General features: G+C 44.2%; 1 long non-coding RNA gene across 1 annotated transcript; it reads right to left on the bottom strand.

Moving 5' to 3' along the window:
- Positions 1–6,298: 6,298 nt before the first annotated feature.
- On the bottom strand, positions 6,299–11,179 carry LOC138920162 (uncharacterized). The gene is made up of 3 exons (XR_011430885.1): positions 11,065–11,179; positions 10,486–10,696; positions 6,299–6,488 (listed from the first exon to the last, which is right to left on the bottom strand). It is a non-coding gene; the product is annotated as an uncharacterized lncRNA (long non-coding RNA).
- Between the last annotated feature and the right edge of the window lie 10,149 nt (positions 11,180–21,328).

Below are 21,328 nucleotides of genomic sequence, written 5' to 3'. Positions count from 1 at the left end.
AGTGGCTTAAAACAACACAAATTCATTATCTTAAAATTCTGGAGGTCGAAAGTCTAAAATGGATCATACTGAGCTAGAATCAAGGTGTCAGCAGGTCTGCATTCCTTTGGGAGGCCGTAGGGGAGAATCCATTTCCTTACTCTTTCCAGCTTCTACAGTCTGCTTGCATTTTTTGGCTTGTGGCCTCTTCCTCCACCTTCAAAGCAAACAGCATAGCATCTTCCAATCTCTCTCTCTGACTCTGATCTCCTTCTTGTGATGATATTGGGCCTGCCCAGATAATCCAGGATAATATTCCACCTCAAGATCTTTAACTTAATCATAGCTGCAAAATCCCTTAGGCATCTTTGGAGGAGCCTTTATTCTGCCTGCCACACTTGCTCAATCTCACACGGTAGTGGAGGTGGAGTCTGGATTCAAATCCAGTTCTATCTGACCCCAGAGCTTACACTCTGGACCATGGCAGCATTTTACCTCTAACAAATAGCACACAAACAGAGTCTAAGTTATCAGGGTGATTCTTTATCTCATGAGCAGGGGTAAGGACCATCATAATCATTGATCACGGAGAATTGTAAGGAGATTAACAAAGTCCTGTTCAATAAGTCATCCAAAGGCAGATAGAAATGCTTTGTTGTAAAGAATGCTTCAACATCATAGGATTATACTTCCACGACCAATTGAAAAAGTGAATTTGTCAGGCTTCCAACATGAAAATGAAGCTTCTCTGATCATAGAGATTAGCTATAAAGCCAAATTTGGAAGAGATTGAATTAAGGTGTGTTTTCACCAGAAGCAAGAAAGGAGACAAATAAGGACACTTTAATGCCAAAGTTATGGCTATTGTCCTCATACAGAACACCAAGGATCTCAAGGATCAGTTTTCAAATTTGATTGGCTGTAAAAAGCCTCATGGATAAAATGGAGTTTGGAGGATTTGGAAAATAAAGCTTGGAATCTCCACGCTTGTGACAGAAAGAAGAGGGATATTTACTTGTGTGAGGGGTATTCAAAAGAGAACGCTAAAAACTCATGAATAAAATAGCCCAAGGAAAACGGAAAACAATAAACAGTTCCATAGGAACTCACTGTCCATACTCATCGAATGGTCTTTTCACTAATTTCTCAGTTAATCAACTTGCAAGACAACATTTAAACTAAACAACCATAGAAACAGCCTGTTCAGAGGGCATGCAACAGAGTGCGGTGGGCAAGAACACCTGGTTCACAACTCAGATGCACAAAAAACACCCTTACTTTTCAATAACTTGAATCCTACTTCCATTTCTCTTGACTGTTGCCTTACAGATGCGATCGGCTCCAAAAATGCTACTTCTCTTCTTACTCTGTAGAAAAGAAGATTAAGCAACAGAGAAGGAAGGGATTTTCATCTGCATTCCATGAAGACTTGCCCAGGAAATACTGATTGCTTTATAACAGACAGCAGTGGTTCTCAACAGGGGCCATTTGTACCTCAGCAGACATTTGACAATGTCTGGAGCCGCTTGGGGTTGTCATGACTCAGAGGGTGGGAACAGAGAGGGGAGAGAGTGGGTGCTACTAGCTTCTAGCGGGTAGAGGCCAGGGATGTTGTTAAACATCCTGTGATGCACAGGACAGCACCCATGTTAAAGAGTCATCCAGCTCAGAATGTCAATATTGACAAATTCAAGAAACCCTGATATATAGTGTAGCACATAAGGACGGGGTTCTGGAACCAGATAGCCTGTTCCAGTTCTGGCTCTCTCACAGACTGGCTGAAAACCTTGAAATTTGTTTCTTCATCTCTAAAATAGATAATAAAAGCACCCACCCTGTAAGGTTCATGTGGAGATCAAATAAATTAATCTAGGTAAGTGCTTAGAGTGCAGCCTGGCACAAATGATACACATATGTTAAATATAATACTAATCTCACTGGCTTGAAATTATTTGTTACCTGTCTGTCTCCCTCGAATCCTTCACTAAATTGTGAGCATCCTAAGGGCAGAATTTGATCTTAATCATCTGTGTCACCTCAGCACCAAGCATAGGACCTAAATAGACTCAAAACAAATTAGAAGCCAAAGACTCAACCCATTGATAGCACTTGTACTCATTATCATTGGTGCCCATTCATATCTGCTTAGCCCCTGCCACTTCAAGGCACACTGGCCTGACGTCTTCTGTTCCTGAGAGCTTTCTCTGACCTTCAAGTCCACCCTGTCCAACAGCATGGCAGGCTTGAAATGCCAGATAATCAATGACCCCTGGGAGCTGCCCTCAACCAATGACTGATGGGAACTGATGGATAAACATCCCAGCTTCCTCACCCGTCCTCGGCATGGATACTTCAGAGTACTCTGTCTGCCAGGGTTCCTCAGCAGGAGTAAGCTCGAGTTGTCCAGAGGAGTAACTTCCTTCATGACACACATCCCCATCTTTGCCTCATTTTTTCACTCCCCTCCAGTGTTTCTTGGCTTCACCTCCACATGAACTACTGTCCTCCAATCTTGGTCTTAGAGTTGGCTCTTGGGGGAATTGCAACTAACACACACGACAAGAGTAGGATGGATCAGGTTGCCAGGAAGGTGATGTTCCGGACTTCAATATTTTCCCATATTAGTAGGGCTCAGGATTTCCTCCTGCTCATTTCTCATCTCTCGGGGCATGCGTCTCCATCCACAAGATGGCATGGACCGAACTGGGAGTGGGAGAAGCATAATCCGTTCTCAGAGTGGTGAAATAAATAATTCGCCTCCAGGTCTGAGACTGGTATTAAATGAAACTTGAGGTAATTTTCCGAGCAGAGCTCAGGGGCACCTGTGACTTTTAAATGGAGCTACTCTGTTTCTAGGGAAATACATACTTTTAAAAATTAAGCTCGAGGCTAAAAGCTTCGAACAATAAATCTCCCCGAGGCGCACTCCTCCAGGGACAAATATACAGGGAAATTTTCAAAGAGGGTGCGTAGTTCATCACTTGGCGTCTCTTTTCCACTGAAGAAGGAAGTCCCTTCGTTTCCACTGAGAATTCGAGTCCACCTGGATCTCTTTGAAGGTTCAAGAGTTTTGGCTCTCCCTACCCCTGCCTCTTGAAGACCCAAGATTACTTCCTTTTGAAAATAACCCTTCAGGAGTTGAAACGAATAGTGTATTAGTAATCACCGCTGTTCCTTATGCCCTTTCCTCATGACCTGAAGAAAACAAATCAAACAAATAATAGCAAAAAGCCATCCTGCTGTGTAATTAAAACACAACTTCAAATCTGTTCTCTTGTCCTTCGTGGAAAACTGGGGAAGAAGAAGAAGAATTTGTTGAGGGATTTACTATGTCCCAGGCATTTAAATTCATTCCTTTACTGAACAACTCCATGAGTGACATTATACCCACTTTACAGATGGAAAGTTTAACAAATGGACCATGTTCACATGAGATGGTTCATCAACAGTGAGCTGCGATTTTTATCCAGGCGAGACTGACCTTAGAATTCTATCCTCAGTGATTGCCTCATGTGAAACTTAAGTACAATTTAACTGATAAGCATCATGTGAGTAAAGCTGATAATTATTCCACTCAATACCAGGCGTAGAGACAGAAAATATATAAAAACCGATGGACGTCAGAAGAAAAAGTCCAATGAATAGGGGAAAATTGTTGCAGATTGCCAGTGAAGTTTTCCATCTAAGATTCTGCAGTCATAAACTTTATTTCTTATATATATGTCAAACATGCATGCACCTACAGCAGAGTCTTGGAGGAATCTAACCTGTAGGAAGGTGAAATTAAAGACAGGAGTCTTTGGACTGGCCCGGTGTCACAGCGGTTAAGTTCGCACGTTCCGCTTCAGCAGCCTGGGGTTCGCCAGTTCAGATCCCGGGTGCAGACATGGCACTGCTTGGCAAGCCATGCTGTGGTGGGTGTCCCACATATAAAGTGGAGGAAGATGGGCATGGATGTTAGCTCAGGGCCAGTCTTCCTCGGCAAAAAGAGGAGGATTGGCGGCAGATGTTAGCTCAGGGCTAATCTTCCTCAAAAAAAAAAAAAAAAAAAAAAAGCCAGCAGTCTTTGAATGTGTAGGAAAACGAGACCTTCTCTCACTATGGAAAGGGACCCATGCCCCTCTGCCTCACACGTTGAACCTGGTGTCCCAGGGCCCTGGTTCAACTCTGAGCTCCAGCACTCGGTGGCTGTAGGGACTGGCAAAATTCCCTCATCTTTTGTAAGCCTCTGTTTTCTGGCTAAAATGTGGCCAGGGACAATACTTTTTCAAATTGTTGTTGTGAAGATTGAGTGAGAAATTCATGCAAAATTCATGACTCAGGGGCCAGCACATAATAAGTGCTCAGTAAACATTTGGGAGTCTCCTGCCCTCACCTGAATCCTGAGGGTGCGAGGCAGGGCACAGTCCTCTCCGACCTCCAGTTCTACCCAGCTGCCTTGGTGCTTGGCTTCCCTCGCAGCCCAGAGCAAAGCAGAAAAACCCTCGTGCTGGGAACTGGACTCTGCCTGGAGTTCCAGGGAGGGACCAGCACCTTAATAGCACAACCGTTCACAGACTCCAAGCTCAGGGGGTCCCCTGTTTCATTCCCACTCCCCTGCAATGAGATCTTGCGGTGAAAGGCTAGAGGACAATCTGGCTGTGGGTGCAGGTGTTCTCAAGGAGCTTCAGGGAGCCCTGAGCAGAAGGAGGATGCTCATAACCAGGAGAATACCCAGTGAGGTCGGTATCTGGGAGGGGTGACCCAGAACGTGGTCTCTTTCTACAGAGACTCATAACATAGCCTCCACTGACCAGAGACGCTTTACAGAAATTACCCGTAGACCTCATCATACGTCAATAAAATGCTGCCGATATGCCCATTTTACAGATTCGGTTGATCTCAAGGTTCAACTAACCTACCATAATGCCCTAGCCAGGAAGTGGTGGGTTTGGGATACGAACTCAGACCTCTTGGTCCAGAACCCTACAGTCCTCCTATATCCTCTTCGAGGTCTCTCATGAATGGTTAATGTTTTTATAGACATACCTGAAAACAGCGCATTGTAGACACTGAGAGCACAGCCCAGACCTCCCTTCAGGGAAGGCCTTGCTGCACAGCTGTCTCCTCTCGAATTCAGGGGCTGCCACAGCTGCCAAATGCCTCCTGAGCGCAGGTCATCCCCTCGGAGCAGCTGGTACAGTGATAGAGCGAGGTGGCGGCATAAAGGTCTGCCCAGTTCTGCCCAAAGCAGGAGCCTGTGACCGGTAGTTCCAGCCCCAGAGCTCCCCACAGGGCAGGCCGAGGCTGCGGGGCCTGCATTTCACTTCCACTTCCGCCTCTGCCGGATCCCGCTTCCTCTCCTTTCTCTTACAGGCGTCAATCCCAATAAACACCTTGAACCTCCAATTCTGTCTCAGGGTCTGCTTCCAAAGAGCCTAGCCTGCACTGCAGAAAGGTGGTCTCAGGCCACGGAAAACACATTTGGGCTTTAGAGTCAAAAGGCCTCCATTGGACTCCTTGCTCATCCGCTTCCTATCTCCGTGTCAGGCAAGCCAGGTAACCTCAGTGGACTTTATCTGAAAATAAAGACTAATACACCTTCCCAGTCTCAATCAAGACAATGCACGTAAAAATCACAGCACATCTGACAATGGTCATCAGTGTTATCCTGACAGACCCCCTCAGTCCATTATAGATGAATACGAAAGCTGATATCGTGGCATGGGCAAATGCTCCTTTCTTCCCCAATGACTCAACTCCCCTGTCTCTAAAGGAGAGCACACATCATTCTTTTCCAAAAGTCTCCAAACTCAGCAGGCCCAGCAGCAGCAGAAAAGCAAAGAACATTGTTATTCTTGTACAGCAGAGCTGCAGCATATAATTAAATCATTAAGAGGCAAATTAACTCCTCTAGCAACACTCTTCTAAGTATTTGTGGGCAAACCCATTAGCATTGTGCCAGTAAATCCTGAAATTTCTTTGCAGGCAGATGCATAACTACAGGATCAAAGGCAAGAATGGGGTGGGGAGAGAGGTGCATAGGTGGTTTGACCTCCTAGGGAGATATGTGGGAGGGGCAGACTCGGGAGCAGATGGGACGTTAATGCCATGTTAAGACTATATTTCATAAGCCCGTTGAAAATACAGCTGCCAAATTTCTCTACCTAGAGCCGACAATAAATCTATTCTTTTCCTGGGAAAACCATTCAAGAGTTTTTGGTTTCCCATTCACTCTGTCCTCATCAATTCTGCTGAATTCATTCAGTTTGGGTTATTTGTTTTTGGAGACGGCATAGATGGGGTGTTACTGGGGAAAGAAAGGGTATCTTCCAGGGTATACTTTGTAGCTGTTTATTTAGTGGGGTTTTCAGAATAATGAATATGCAGTTGGCTTCGATTCTGTAGCAAATATATATTTACGCTATTGACTCAAATTCAAGCTGACCAGTCTTGCTGCCTGGCTGTGGCCTTCAATTCATCCAGGCTTGAGTGTTTCCGTCAATATGTTGATCATTCATATGATGACCCTGCTTAAATCATTTAATAAAATGTAAACAACATGAAAGTGTATTGGAAGTCAACATAACTCATTATTGCTGCTTATATGCTCATCAAAATCCTGAGGGGGTTGCCTGACCTGATTGGAGGTTTCCTCCAGAGTCATACAATAATTTTAGCTGTGAAAGGAAATTTTCTGGCATGTAGGATTAGCCTGAACTAATGCAAGGTCAAAAATAATAGAATCAATAGGCAAACTCAATACTGTTAACATTTTCAGAAAATTACTCCCAGAAAACAATGTCAACAACAGATTGAAATGGGTCTCCAAAGTCGTCCCATTGATTTCCTTTCACTTTGGTGGCAATCTAACTCTTTCTTTTATGCAATATGGAATTTTTTTCAGCTCTGCTTTAAACATGGAATACTTCTTTTGTACTTTTTTTTGACTGACGTCAAACATTACATGTGTCGAAAAAATTTATGTGGTTGTTCATATAGAAGAGAACAGAATATGGAGACTCATTCCACCATGCAAACCCTTTAGTGGGTCTTTAATTTGGGGCTCAAGTTGATAAATTCAAGAGTTATTTTAATTATAGCAAGGCATCCATGTGAAAATGTAAACAGAGCCATAAATGAATTACCAACTAAATAAAAATCTTGTACGGGAAATACACGGCCTTGGAAACGGTTTTCTATTAGATATATTGCACGTATTGCCATCATGTTTGATGTTGGAAGAGGAGCTTGTGGTTTGACAGATCCATGTTCTTTAGCATTGATTGAGATATCAGTAAGTAGGCAAGCATCACAATGAAATAGCAACCCAACCCACATCATACTTTCCTGCTCTGGTCTTCCCATTTGAGTCAATGGCTCCATCACCCCTACCACCACTGACTAACTTCTTTAAGCCAAAACTTCTGGAATTATTATTAATTTCTCTGTTTCCCTATTTCCCACAGTTCTGGCAGCTTCACTTCCAAATTATCTCCTGAATCCACTCACTTCACTCAATCTCTGGTTATTCATCGCAATAGCTTCTTTCTTGTTTTCCCAGTTCCCATTTTCTACCCAACAGACCATAACAATTACTTTAAAACACAAATTAAGTCACTTGTACTCATCCTTAAAACTCTTTCTTGGGGACCAGCCCCATGGCCTAGTGCTAAAGTTCGGCATACTCCTTTTCAGCAGCCCAGGTTGGATTCCCAGGCATGGACCTATACAACTCATTGGTGGCTATGCCTTGGTGGCAACCCACATACAAAATAGAGGAAGATCAGCACAGATGTTAGCTCAGGGCAAATCTACCTCAGCAAGAAAAGAAAATAAACAAAAAAAACCTCTCTCTTGTGTGTCTATTGCACTTAATATAAAATCTAGACCTCCTTATCATGGCCTACCAGGCCCTACATGGTCTGGTCCCTGCCTACCTCTCTCTCCTCACCCTCCATCTCCCCACCACTGACTTTCCAAGCTCCAGCCCCATTGGCCTCCTTTTGTGACTTAAAACATGCCAAGCTTAATAACATTTCAAGGCCTTTGCCTGGGCTTTTTCTTCTTCCTGACACACTTTTTCCCCAACATTTTCCATCACTGGCTTCTTTGTAGCCAGGTCTCAGTTCTAGAAGAGCCTTCTCTGAACATGTTATCAGATGATGCCAATGACTTTGCCTCGTACCTCCTAATTACTGCCATCATTTTCATCATTTCTATAAAGAAGTCGATGTTTATAACTATGACTCCAGTGTGTAAAAAAAGCGGGGAGTGGGGCCGGCCTGATAGCACAGTGGTTAAGTTCACACACTCGGCTTTGGCAGCCTGGGATTCACAGGTTCAGATCCCAGGCATGGACCTACAAACTGCTCATCAAGCCATATTGTGGAGGCACCCCACCTACAAAACAGACGAAGATTGGCACAGATGTTAGCTCAGGGACAATCTTCCCCACCAGAAAAAACAAAAAAAGTGGGGAGAGAAGGAAGCAGAGTATATAAATCATTTTCTCTAACATTATCCTTTTATTCTCAAGTTTCATTCCTACTGATAGCAGAAATCTTTTAATTCCTCAATTAAGGGCATCACTACTCTTTTTGTTAAATTTTCTTTCAGGTAATTTTCCAAACATTCAGAGTTTTTCTCCTGTCTCAAGGTTCTTGCCCCCTTCCCAAGATGCATTTGGGTACCAGGCAAAGATTATGTCTTCATAGTTCTAGGAAGTTGTGTCTGGCCCATGAGCTCCCCTTTCACATTGGTTCCTTCTGTTCACGGTCTTCAGGCATTACCCTCCATCCTCACTGCAACTACAATCATGTAGTGTGGCCTCTCTGCTCAATGGGCATTCTGGGCTGGTGTCCACCAAGATGGAGTTGAACCCACCTACTCTTTTGGACTCCGTGTTGGTACCTGGTGTTAATGACTATGGATCTCACCATTGCCTCTGGTCATGAAGTCTCAGTCACCCAAACTTCCTTTCCTGAACCCAGTCTTCTTCCAGGAAAATGTTCATACAACACTTCCACATCCCCGTTGGTACAGTGGTTGATTGTTGCCCCTACTGCACCATGGTTGTTACCTCATTTGGGGGGATTGGGGGCCCTGTGAGGTTCCCCAGGCCAACCAATGGTGTTCTCCTACCCCAAGCCGTGTCGGAGGCATGCTTGTGCCCAACACAGTGCTTCCCTGAAGGGCTGACGTTCTCCCTAAACTTCGAACTAAAGGGTTGTGTTCTAGACCCAAAGTTCTAGGCGACCACAAACCTAGACCCAGAACACTCCTGTCAGAATCTCCTGCCTTCCTCTCTTCAGGCCACATCTGTGGGCTCCTCCTTCTGGCCCCCAAGGGCTTTTGCCATCCTGTATAATCAGAAATTTCCCTGAATTCATAACCTCACCTTTCCCAATCTATGTTCCACTTTGTGGTCTGCCCACAAAGCCGTGGTTCCTGAGGTATAAAAGCCCAGTTTGGGAAATGCCAGCAAAACAGTGCTTTCCTGTAAAAGCCTGGCTTTTAAGACTATCTTCTTACCAAATATCTATTTTGAAACTCAAAGCTAAGAATTGTAATTAAGGTACTTATTCAATAAATGTTGCTTAAGGACTTTGTTTGTTTGGAAGCCATCTCACAATTGCAGAAAAATTTCGCATATGGAAGAAAGATCCTTTTCTCCCTTGAATTGTAAGAGTAAGTTGCTGACCTGCTGCCTCAAACACCTGAGTGTGTATATACTGCAAACGAGGACGTTCTCTTACACAACCATAAACAATCATCAAACTCAGGAGACTAACAGAATATGCTAGTTAATCCCAGATCCCATTCATGTCTCTCCAACTGTCCTAACAATGTCTTTTGTAGGAAGAGGATCAATTTCAGAATCACTGTTGCATTTAGTTCTCATGCCTCTATCCTCTTCTCTCTGGAAGAGTCCCTTGGTGTTTCCTTGACTTTCATGGCCTTGACACTCTGAAAAATTACAAGCCAGTAATTTGCAGACTTCCTCTGGTACTTCTGCTGCTACCCACCCTTCTGGTGTGTGAGACACTATAGTATCATCTGAAGCCAGAGGGAAGAAGACGGACTCTAAGATAGAGCTCCAGGATGACATTCTGTCTCCACCACTCCTGATTGTGTGGCTGTGGGCAGTTTACTTAACCACCCTGTGCCTCAGCTTCCTTACCAGTAGAATGAAAGTAACCATCATGCTTATTTCCTGGAGGTGTTGTGAGAATATTCTTTATCCTACATACTCAGAGCCTGAGTTGTCTGGAAAGGTATGACCCCTGGCTGCAGCGAGCACAAATGACTGATGCGTACAAGGAGCAGCAATACTCTAGCTCCCTTGTTCCTGACTGGGGCGGTCTGAGCTATGGTGTACACTCCAAAACTCTCTTGTGGGCCAAGCCCAAGTAACCTTCCCCAGGACTCCTTGAGATTGCATGCTCGCTCTGCCTCCTTCCCTTCCCGGCCTCATTTCCTCACTCACTTTCTCGGCTTCCCTGGGAGCACTCATTAACAAATTACCTTCACACAAATCCTCATCTCAGGGTCTGCTGCTGGGGCACACATCCTAAGACAGCTTCCGTCTTTTAAGAGAGTGGCTGCCTGCATGCGGAGAACACGTAGCACATAGACCAGCTCAGAAGCTGCCGCAGTGGTCTGGATGGGAGCCGCGTGGGCAGAGAAGTGAACACACACAGGATCCATTTGGAGGTGTAGTCTACAGGACTGGCTTCTAAACAGGATACAGGGAATAAGGGAAAGAGACAAATCGAGGATGAATCCTTAGATGTATGCAAATTGTGTCACGTGAGGAGCAGAACGGCGCTTTAGCTTCAGAGAGCTGATATTCTTAGCATCTCAGTTAATAATACGAAATACCGCCGGTAACAAGGACTGTAGACACACAATAGAGCTTAATCGCTGGTACCACAGTCTCACAATGGGAAATTGCAATGCCTTGAATTTAATAGGCTTCATTTTTCAAAGTGAATATTTTACTTTTACAATCTCTCACTGCCAATGATGCTCTCAGATTAAAACTTATGAGCGTCTTCTTTTATCCAGAAACAAGGCCCTTGACCATGTACATAAATGGGTTACCTTTGTCCAACTGAAGCAAAGACCCCATGCATCCCCTTTCCTCCTCTATGTTCTAATCCCTTTGATGACCTCACAAAGGGCTTCAATTTCTCTTCATTTTAGCAAGGCAGCAACTGTATAGGGAGAAAAAATATTGGAGTAGGGATGGGAAGACCCAAGTTCCAGTCCACTAAGCTCGCAACTTGGGTGGGTCAGCTAAAATCTGATTCCCCAGGCTCCTCAACTGGCTTAATAATTGCATTCTGAAAATATTTATTGAGTGTCTACTATTTATCAAGCTTGGTTATAGATCGAGGATACAGCAGTGGAAACAATCACCCTCGTCTCTGACCTCACAGAGCTTACGAGAGAACAAAACTCCCCCTCTCCAGCCACAAACAAAAGAGATGTTTGTGATATAAATGTTTGGTAAAATTAGTGGGACAGGCAAACATAAGTATTATTGGTATTTGTGTGATTTCTCTATCCATTTTCTCTTAAATGTTTCCCCTGACTTCCAAATATTATCAATTACTATTCAAATGCTTTTCTTACACATTCTGAAAAAAAGTGGTCATATATGGTTGCGGAGGTCTGTAATCCTCCATCTGAAACCCTTTAGGCCCAATACCTTTCAGAATTCAGCTCTTCCTTGGATCTGAAGTAATTCGCTGCCGATGGAGTATAAAGTAACATTCCCAGTGGGACTAAGGCAGATCCCTGTAATCAAACCCAAAATCTGCAGTGGAACATATGAATATTCCACTCAGTAGGAGGAATTTTATTTATCTATAAATACATATTTATAGATATTATAATTTATAATTTACTATAAATTATTATAATTTATAATATATTATAAATGAAAATATGTATACATATATATGTGTGTGTATATATATATATATATACACATGTCAGTTTAATTCAATTTGGCCATTAGCTGAATTATTTAAAATAAACCAACTTCGGGTTTCAGGTGGCTTTTTGGATTTCAGAATTGCATTTAAAGAATTAGGGGCCTAAAGGCACATATTTTTTTAGATCAGTAGGACATAGGTTGGGGCTTAAAAACCAAATTTATTGAAGATATTCATTACAATTGCATTTGCTATAATGGTGTTTGACCTATAGATGACCTAGCCTTATAAATACACTGAAAGCACCTCCAGGTCCATTAATATTTCATTGATCCATAAAATACTCCCAAGTACTTATATTTATCAGCCTCATAGAAAGCTGTATCTGATGTAGAAACCCCCCACACACACACACACAAAAAGCAACCTAGCTCTGGTATCCTGGATCATAATTCACGTGAACACTAGTAGTCAGCTATAATATAATTTTTAAGGCCCCAGGAGGGACCAATGAAAGTTGGCGTGACAGAATTGGATCATGCCATATGGTGGGTCAGCTTCACACATGCTCAAGATAGCAATATCCAGAGAGCTCTCTTTAAAATGTACGTTGGAGCCAATGGCTTCCTCTTAAACCCCACAATGGCTTCCCACAGTATCTAGAAGAAAGGGATACCTCCTTATCTGAGTCTGGTACCATCTGACCTCATCTTTCTCCATTTCTCTTGATGCTCCAATCACACCGGACTTCTAATTCACAAAGCTCCCACCCACCTCCACACCTTTGCTTGGCTATTCCTCCTGCCTGAAATGCCTGAAGAGGCCCCAGTCTTCACACAAATGGAGCTCTTCATCTCCAGTTTTCAGGTCAAATGTCACCCCCACAAAAAGACCCTTGACCCCACCCTTATCTAATCACTCTTTATCACATCATCCTACTTATTTTCTTCAAACCATTATCACTTTCTGAAATTATGGTTTAGTTTATTTGTTGTGTGTGTGCGTGCGTTGTACTTGTATCACTTAGAATCTGGTCTAGTGGCCGATTTGTGCCAGGTCTTTATTTATAAAGGTGACCGAGTGACATCATGGGGAGGTCAAGGCTCTTAAAAGAAAAGTTCAATGTTACTCACAGTTCCCCCAGAAATGAGGGGCATGGCACACGAGGCAGGGCCACAGGAGGAAGCACCCATGTGGGTCAGGAGGCAGAAAGAAGCAAGAGGAAGACCGAGGCCTTTCCTGGGATTTCCACAGGAAAGAAAACACAGGGCAGGGTAGACAGCTTAGGACTGGCTAGTTGGAATAATTCGGGTGGGCTTTGGAGCACAGAAGCTGTCCCTAGGCGTCTGGTGCCTGGCCCTAGGCCGCTCTAGGGCAAGGAAAATGTGGGCTGGGTTATGTGAGAATTAGACGAAGGAGGTGGTTCAGAGCATGGAGTCTGGATCGCAGGGGAGATGTAAACAACTTTGGCCATTAATTTGGCTCTGTAATAAATGGACGCTAACCAGACAAGCACAGAATCTAAGAAAACTCAAACAGCATTTCTCTAGCACCTAAAAGCAAAACCAAAAATAAGAGTGTGTTAAACAAGATGGAGGTTTAGTTCTCTCTTGCATAAAATAAGTCCAGAAGTGGCAAATTCAGGATCCGTTTGGTACTCCACGGTGTCATCAGGAGAAAGTGATGGTCCTAGCTTTCTGTTCCCCATCCATGCACAGGTCCCCTTCTCAAGATCACTTTAGTTAGTTAGTTTCCTATGGCTGCTGTGACAAATTACCATAAACTTAGTAGCTTACAACAACAAAAATTTATTATTGGACGGTTCTGGAGGTCAGAGTCCAAACTGAGTCTTCCGGGGCTAAAATCAAGGAGCAGCAAGACTGTATTCCTCCCAGAGGATCTAGAGGAGAAGCCATTCCTTGCCTTTTTCAGCTTCTAGGGAGCTGCCTGCATTCCTTGGCTCATGGCCCCTTCCTCCATCTTCAAAGTACATCACTCTCAACCTCTGCTTCTATCATATCTCCTTTGTCAGATGTTGACCCACTTGCCTCCATCTTATGAAACCCCTCTGATTCCGTTTGGCCCACCTGGATGATCTCTCCATCTTAATATCCTTAAGTTAACCATATCTGTTATGTTCCTTTTGCCATGTAAGGTAACACATTCACAGCTTTTGGGAATCAGGACATGGACATCTTTGGGGGCCATTATTCTCTCTACTATACACCACATTCTCCAAGGGGTCAGCTAGAGCTCTGGGCATCAAATCCACCTTCCACCAGCCAATGAGGAAGGACTAGAAGATATCACCACCTCCACCTGCGCTAAAGAACCTCCCCAGAAGTCCCCAGGGCACCTTCACTTGCATCTCATTCGCCAGAATGAATCACGTAGCCATACGTTCAAAGGAAATACAAGAGAGACAAGGAAATGTAGGTTTTATCCCAGGAAGTATGTGCCAGCTCAAAATGAAGGTTTGTTACCAGGGAAGAGTGGAGAACAGATGTGCGGAGGCCCCAGCAGCCCATGCTACACTCCCCATCTGGCATGGAGGTGTCCAATGGCAGGAATGGTCCCTCTGCGGGCTCTTCTTTCCTACGAAGTGTGGACAGCATCTGGGACCCGGCAGACAAGAACAGGCTGCAGAAATGTAAAAGGAAGCCATTCCTGCTGGAATCCAAGCTCCTTGGAGGGGAAACGCCATCTTTCATGCTGCTTCTTACTCCTAGTGCCTAAAACAGTGCCAGCCACATATTAGGCTTGCAATATTTGTTGATTGAAGAATGAATCTTTTCTCTTTAATGTCTGGTACAGAGGTTGTTAACTGGAGAACCTCAGTTCTGGCCCCCAGGGACATCTTGCAATGTCTGGAGACATTTTTGGTTGTCACAACCAGGGTCCCAGGGGTGCTACTGGCATCTAGTGGGTAGAAGCCATGGATACTTCTCAGTAACCCTCAATGCACAAGACAGTCCTCACAACAGAGAATTACCCAGCCCCAAATGTCAATAGTGCTGAGGATACGGGAGAAAAATTCTGGGTCCCAAGAATTCTGAATGTGTTTAAAATGCCTATCGAGAACTCCCTGCTGAAACTCCTGGTGTAGACAGAGCCCCAGTGCCCTCAGGTTGGGATTTAGACTCTGTGGTGTGAAACATAAAGCCCTTTGTGGTGTGGTCCACACCTGCCCATCTTGCCTCCCGCCTCACGAATCCTCCGTGTGCATCTCGCTGGAGCAACATCACCTCCTTGCAAATCACCAGACACATGTCTACATCCATGAGCTCCTTTGCTCAGGAAACCTCTCTCCTCATTTGCCTGTTTACATTTTTATATGCCTTTTAAGAACCAATGCAAGGGCTATTTTCCTTTTGGAAACTTTTTCTAAAATCATTTCTTTCTATCTTCCCAATGGGGTGAGTCACATAATATTCTCATCATGGATATCACTTTTTACTGGCGTGTTCATTTCCTAGGTCCTGCTGTTACAAAGTGCCACAAATGGGATGCCTCAGAACAACAGGAATGCATTGCCTCACGGTTCTGGAGGCTAGCAGTCCAAAAGGAGGGTGTCACCCAGGCCATGCTCCCTCGGAGGGCTCAGGAGAAGGATTCTCTTTTTCTCTTCCAGCTCCTGGTGGCCCCAGGTGTTGCTCAGCTTGCGGCAGCATCACTCTAGTCTCTGCCTCCATCTTCCCGTGCTGATCCTCTCCCTGGGTCTCTTCTCCTCTCCTTATAAGGACAACAGTCATTTTGAATTAAGAGCCCACCCTACTCCAATGTGACCTCATCTTAACTAAATACATCTGCAACAATCCTGTATTCAAATAAGGTCATATTCTGAGGTACTAGGTGTAAGGATTTCAACATATCTTTTTGAGGGACACAATTGAACCCATCAACTGAGTAATAATTAAACGTATTGGTCTTTGAAGAGAGAATGAGAGAAATTCAACCATATTGGTTTAAGCGAAAGAGGAGAATGTATTGATTTACATACCTGGGCATACCAGGGGGTAAACGAAGCTTCAAGGGTGGCTGGATCCAGGAGCCCGAATGCCATCTTACAGGCTTATCTCTGTCAGTCTTTAAACTCTGATTTCTACTATGCTTGGCTTCGTTTTCAGGCAAACTTTCTCTGTGTGATGGCCTCCAGGAATCTCAGAATTATATTACCTAGAAACCCTATAAGGTTCAAGTATAACAGATGAGGACTCATCTTCCTCTGGTTTCTGCCAAGTGTAAGACTGAAATATTATTGTAACACTTTGGGTCAGATGGTCACCTGAACCTATTGTTGTGCTAATTCATTCAGCCTGACACATGGCCACCTCTGGACCTGGAGGTGGAAGTGGGATCAGCCCTCTCCACAACTCATGGCCTGAGAATGGAGAAGAATGATACCATGGAAAAGCAGAAGAAGGGATGATTGTGGAATGGAAAAGATAGCAGATACTTACTACAGATAATTTTCTGATCCTTCTTTTCTGGGAGATGTTAAACAGATTCATGTAAAACATGGCGTCCATCTTGTTCAATTCTGTGAGAAGCAACATCCGGCAGAGCATCAGGCTCATGGTACGTGATCAAGAAATGTTTCTCTAAATGAACTGGGATTTTATTTTTTCCAGTACCTTTATGGCCCTCTGTGGGCATCTCTTCCTTTATTTTGATCTAAGTGTCCCGCATGCTCTTCAAGCACATTGCTCTTCTCTCATCAGTGACAGTAGAAAGCCATCCTAAATATGAACTGTTTTCTTTTTGCAGAAGTGTGATCATACTGTGGTTGCACAAAGAATTATTAGGTAAAGCTACATGGCTGTCACTACTGTGATGACAATGTTTAAATGCCCACCTTTTTCTCAGGACCCACACCAAAGTTCTCAGAAGATGTGTGATTTACAAGTCAGAAAGTTAAGCTCAAAAAATCCCTTGGGGCTGGCTCACTGGTGTAGTGGTTAAGTCTGCGTGCTCCACTTTGGTGGCCTGGGGTCTGCAGGTTCAGATCCCGGGTGCAGACCTAGAACTGCTCATCGAGCCATGCTATGGTGGTGTCCCACATAAAATAGAGGAAGATTGGCACAGATGTTAGCTCAGGGCCAATCTTCCCCACACACACAGAAAAAACCCCAACCATTCATTTTCTGCCATTCTAATGCCACTTGATGAACAGATATCTGTCAAAAAATATGTCAACAGTAATTGGTTCACTGGCTTTCGCCAAGAACAAAAGAAAGTCTGTGATTTTAACCAGTTTGTCATCCACCCAGAACTTAATTTCATCAGAAGGAAATTTATGTTTCTGAAAGTTACTCAGCCTCAGAGCTGCAAGAGTGAACTCCAGGTCTGAAAGGAAAATAAAAATCAATCATGACAATTATTTTACTAAATTATTTTCTACTGCAGCATATTGAGAAGACTCAGGTAAATGTCGACTGTTACACCAACAAGCGTGCTGTCCCCATCGCTGACCTGTTTTTTGTAAAAATGCACATCAATATGCAAAGCAGAAGTGTTCCATATCAGAGGCAAAGGCACTCTCTGTTTCTGGAGGTTCCTAAAATAATCTGCAGAAAATGAAATTCAGGGAACAATTCTGTTTTTGCTAGAGACTTGTGCAAACAACCTTTAAAAATTGTCTTCTTTGGAGATTTTCTCCTTCATTGTGCCAGCTCTTGTGTCAATGGATTCAGACCTGAGCTCGCTTCAGATGAGGATGGAGTTGAGTGGGTGCCCTGATAGCAAAATATCCCGCACTCCCTCATTCTGCCAACTTCCACCATCTTGAATATAATCCAAAACTCAAGGAAAAGCAAAGAAATGGTCTTCGGAACAGCCAACATCGATGTTGTCAAACCCAGCCATTTTGCTAATGGGAAAGTGACAACCAGAATCTCTGGACTGTTATTTAACTGGTACTAAAAATCTGTCTATCAGTGTATCAGTCAAGGGCCTATCAGAAATCAGATGGCACTCTCAGATTCAGAGAATTCACAGACAGCTTAGTAAAGGCACTACTTAAAAGGAGCCGTTGGGCCAGCCCGGTGGCGCATCGGTTAAGTGCACACGTTCCACCTCAGTGGCCCTGGATTTGCCGGTTCAGATCCCGGGTGTGGACATGGCACCACTTGGCAAGCCATGCTGTGGTAGGCGTCCCACATATAAAGTAGAGGAAGATGGTCACGGTTGTTAGCTCAGGGCTAATCTTCCTCGGAAAAAAAAAAAAAAAGGGAGCCATTACCATCCACAGGCCTGATATGACAGGGGAAGAAGGCATTTCCAGAATCAGGAACAAAGAAAAGCTGTGTGGAAAGGCTACCTTGAGAGGAACAGTGGCCATCAAGGAAACAACCAGCCAAAACAACCCCACTGGAAATAAACATCCTAGTCCCCCTCTCTTCCCTCTTTCTCGCCAGCTTTGCCCAACTGAGAGCTGCAGAGCCGGGGAGCCAGTCCACGCCGTCCCTGAAGTTGAGGAGCGGGAGTGCATCTGCGGAGCTGCAGATGGCTGGCACGCGTGCTGGAGAACGGAGGGTTCCTCAGCCCACAGCACAAATGGGGAAACCAGAAGCGACCATTGTTAGACACAGCACGCGGCCACGCCCAGAAAGAATAGCCGATAACAGACAAGAAGAAAACAATTTTTCCAGCAGACACCAAGACTTTCTAACATGTGGGCTGGGACTCGTGCAAGCTTCATTCAAAGCGTACAAATCCTCTCCCCCAAAGGAATTCAAATAAAAATCCCGTGCAATGAGAACATTTAGGATATAAGCCTAATTCTCCATGGTGCCAGAAGACTTCACTGGAGTGCAGATGCCTCAAAAACTTAATAAAAAGTAGCCCAGAAAAGTCTACAAAGAATTCCACAAACTTATCGTAGGCAAGTGGAGATACGGTGGGGATATTTTATAAGGTCTCCCTCCAAAGCGGTTAAAATGCATTTACTAATGCATGACACACAATAAAAATAACTGACATTTTATGGAGCTCTTACTATGCACCATGCAAATGCCACTTCACCCTCGCCCCGGCCTCGAGAGCTAGTGTGATTATTTCACACTCATTTCACACATGGTGGTTAAGCGATTTGTCCAAGTCCCACAGCCAGTGAGCTCCAGTGCGGGGTTTAAAGCCAGGCCCTCCGGCTCCCGAGCCTGCGTTCCTAACCGGACCCACAGCCTCTCTGGCTCACGCGGGCAACACCTGCTATGTGCAAAGCACAATGCAAAAGAGATGAATTTTAAAAAGCAAAAGGAAGAAACACTTCTGTGGCACTTCAGTGAATCTCAGTATAGAAAGGCCACATGGTGTAGTAGTTTTCTACCCTTGTGTGACAAACGACCATCAGTCTAGTGGCTTATGCCACCACCCACTTATCAGCTCCTGGTTCCGTCGGTCAGAAGTGGCACGGCTGGGTTCGCTCCGCAGGACCTTGCAGAGCTGAAACCCAGGTACCGGCCAAGCAGTGTTTGCATGTGGAGGCTCTGGGGAAAGCTGTTTCCCGGCTCATTCAGATGGTTGGCATAATTCAGTGCCTTAAGTTTGTGACATGGTAGTCCCCATTTTCTTGCTGGCTGTTGGCAGGGGCCACTCACAGCTCATAGAGGCTGCTTCCACTCCTTGCCTGGGGGCCCCTCCCATCTTCACAGCCAGCAATGGAGACCCTTCCTCATGTTGAATCTCTCTCATTCTTTGAATCTCATTCTTCAGGAAGAGGCCAATCTCTCTCAAGGCTCACCTGATTAGGCCAGGCCCACCCAGGGCAATCTTCCTATTTTAAGGCCACCGGATTTTGCATCTTAATTGACATGGGCAAAATCCTTTTTTCCATCAGAGTGATATTTCATCATAGTCACAGCTTCCTCCCATGCTCAAGTGGAGGAGATTACACAAGGGCAAGGACCACACTGAGTGTCATCTTAGAATTCTGCCTGCAACCCCTGGCGTTAGCCTATGATGATCAGAAAACTGGAGCTGGCCCACATAACCTTCTAATCATATACACATAGAAGACATTAACCTTGCAACCCTGGAGTCGGACTGTCTGAGTCCTCTCTGCATTCAGCCTCTGTTATTCAGTTGATTAATTTCTCTGAACCTCCGAGAAGTTTCTTTTGCTGGTGTTGGAAAAACAATAGTATATCCCTCATATGGTTGTTGTGAGGAGTAAGGATTCAATCCATGTGACTACCTAGCACGGTACCTGGCAAGCAGTAGGCACTGAATAGCTCTTAGCTATTCGAATTAATATTAGCATTGCTGTCAATATCTGTATTGCTATTCATATTTGAATTATTTAACTAGAACTGAGATAAGCCCGGACTGAGTTCATAGCACAACTGAGAAACCACTCGTGTGTTTTAACATGGATTCTGGGAGCAATAAGCCTGCTCACTGATGCATCAACTCAGGAATAAAGTCAAGGGGCCCCTGGCAAGAAAGAAACAAGAGCATCTCGCATTCCAGCTCCATTTACAAGATGGCTTACAGACACAGAGCACAAAGGCTTCCAGAGAGGAAAGCCTAGCTATTCTAATACGTGGGCCAAAATGTTGTAAGATTCCCCAAAACACATAGCCTCTGCCTAAAGCAGATGAGCAACTAAAAAAAAAGAGGAATCCCCCCCATCAATTTCAACTCGCTCAAGCTTCTCTTTGCATTGCTTTAACTTAATCCTGTGTGTCAAGATCCTTCCCGTAAGGCACAACTTATTTCAGCTCCTTTTGCTTTGTTGCTCAAAGGAGGGCACTAAAGGAGACCAAGTGTGGGGGCTGTTTCATTACTGGGGACTGTGTCCTTTCTAGAAGCATCACCCTCTTTAACTGGTGAGGGACAAGGCAGTGTTTTCTGATTTTGTCTAGAGGCGCCAAGGTGGAAAATAGGCAGAAAGAGATACATTAGACCTTCTATTTATGCTTATTTTTATACTAAAAATAAGAAAGAAATTGAGCTTTATTATATTTTAATAATCAGCTTGACAGGTCTCACACAGTCTTCGTAAGTTGCACCTCGTGTTGCAGGAATCCTGAGAGAAGACGCGAGTTCGACAACCCGAGGTTGGAGGTGGGAGGACACAGTGGGGTTCTTATTCCCTCTAGCCTGCAGCTTATTGAGGTTTCTTGCAATTTACACGTGCCCAGTAATGTGGACCCACAGACTGCATTATCTACTCTTAACTATAGCAGCTCTCAAAAAAAGGACTACTGGCTTAAAAATTCCTGCAAAGAAATCAAATTGAAGGGAATACCAACAATGCAGGTGTCTGCATACAATCAGAAAACGGCAGAGCTGCGTCTTCTCCCATTCTTTGTGTGAGCTTTTTGTCAGCTAAGTTGTTATATGAAAAAATAGCTACAATCAACTCCGATCTGTCAAGAAATCAAACAAAAAACAACCCCATGACATTATCAAGATTATTTAAG

This window comes from Equus caballus, chromosome 22 (assembly GCF_041296265.1).
Source record: "Equus caballus isolate H_3958 breed thoroughbred chromosome 22, TB-T2T, whole genome shotgun sequence".
In the NCBI taxonomy this organism is placed as follows: Eukaryota; Metazoa; Chordata; class Mammalia; order Perissodactyla; family Equidae; genus Equus; species Equus caballus.
Note: the sequence above shows the minus strand (reverse complement) of the source record. Positions and strands in the feature narration are given on the sequence as shown.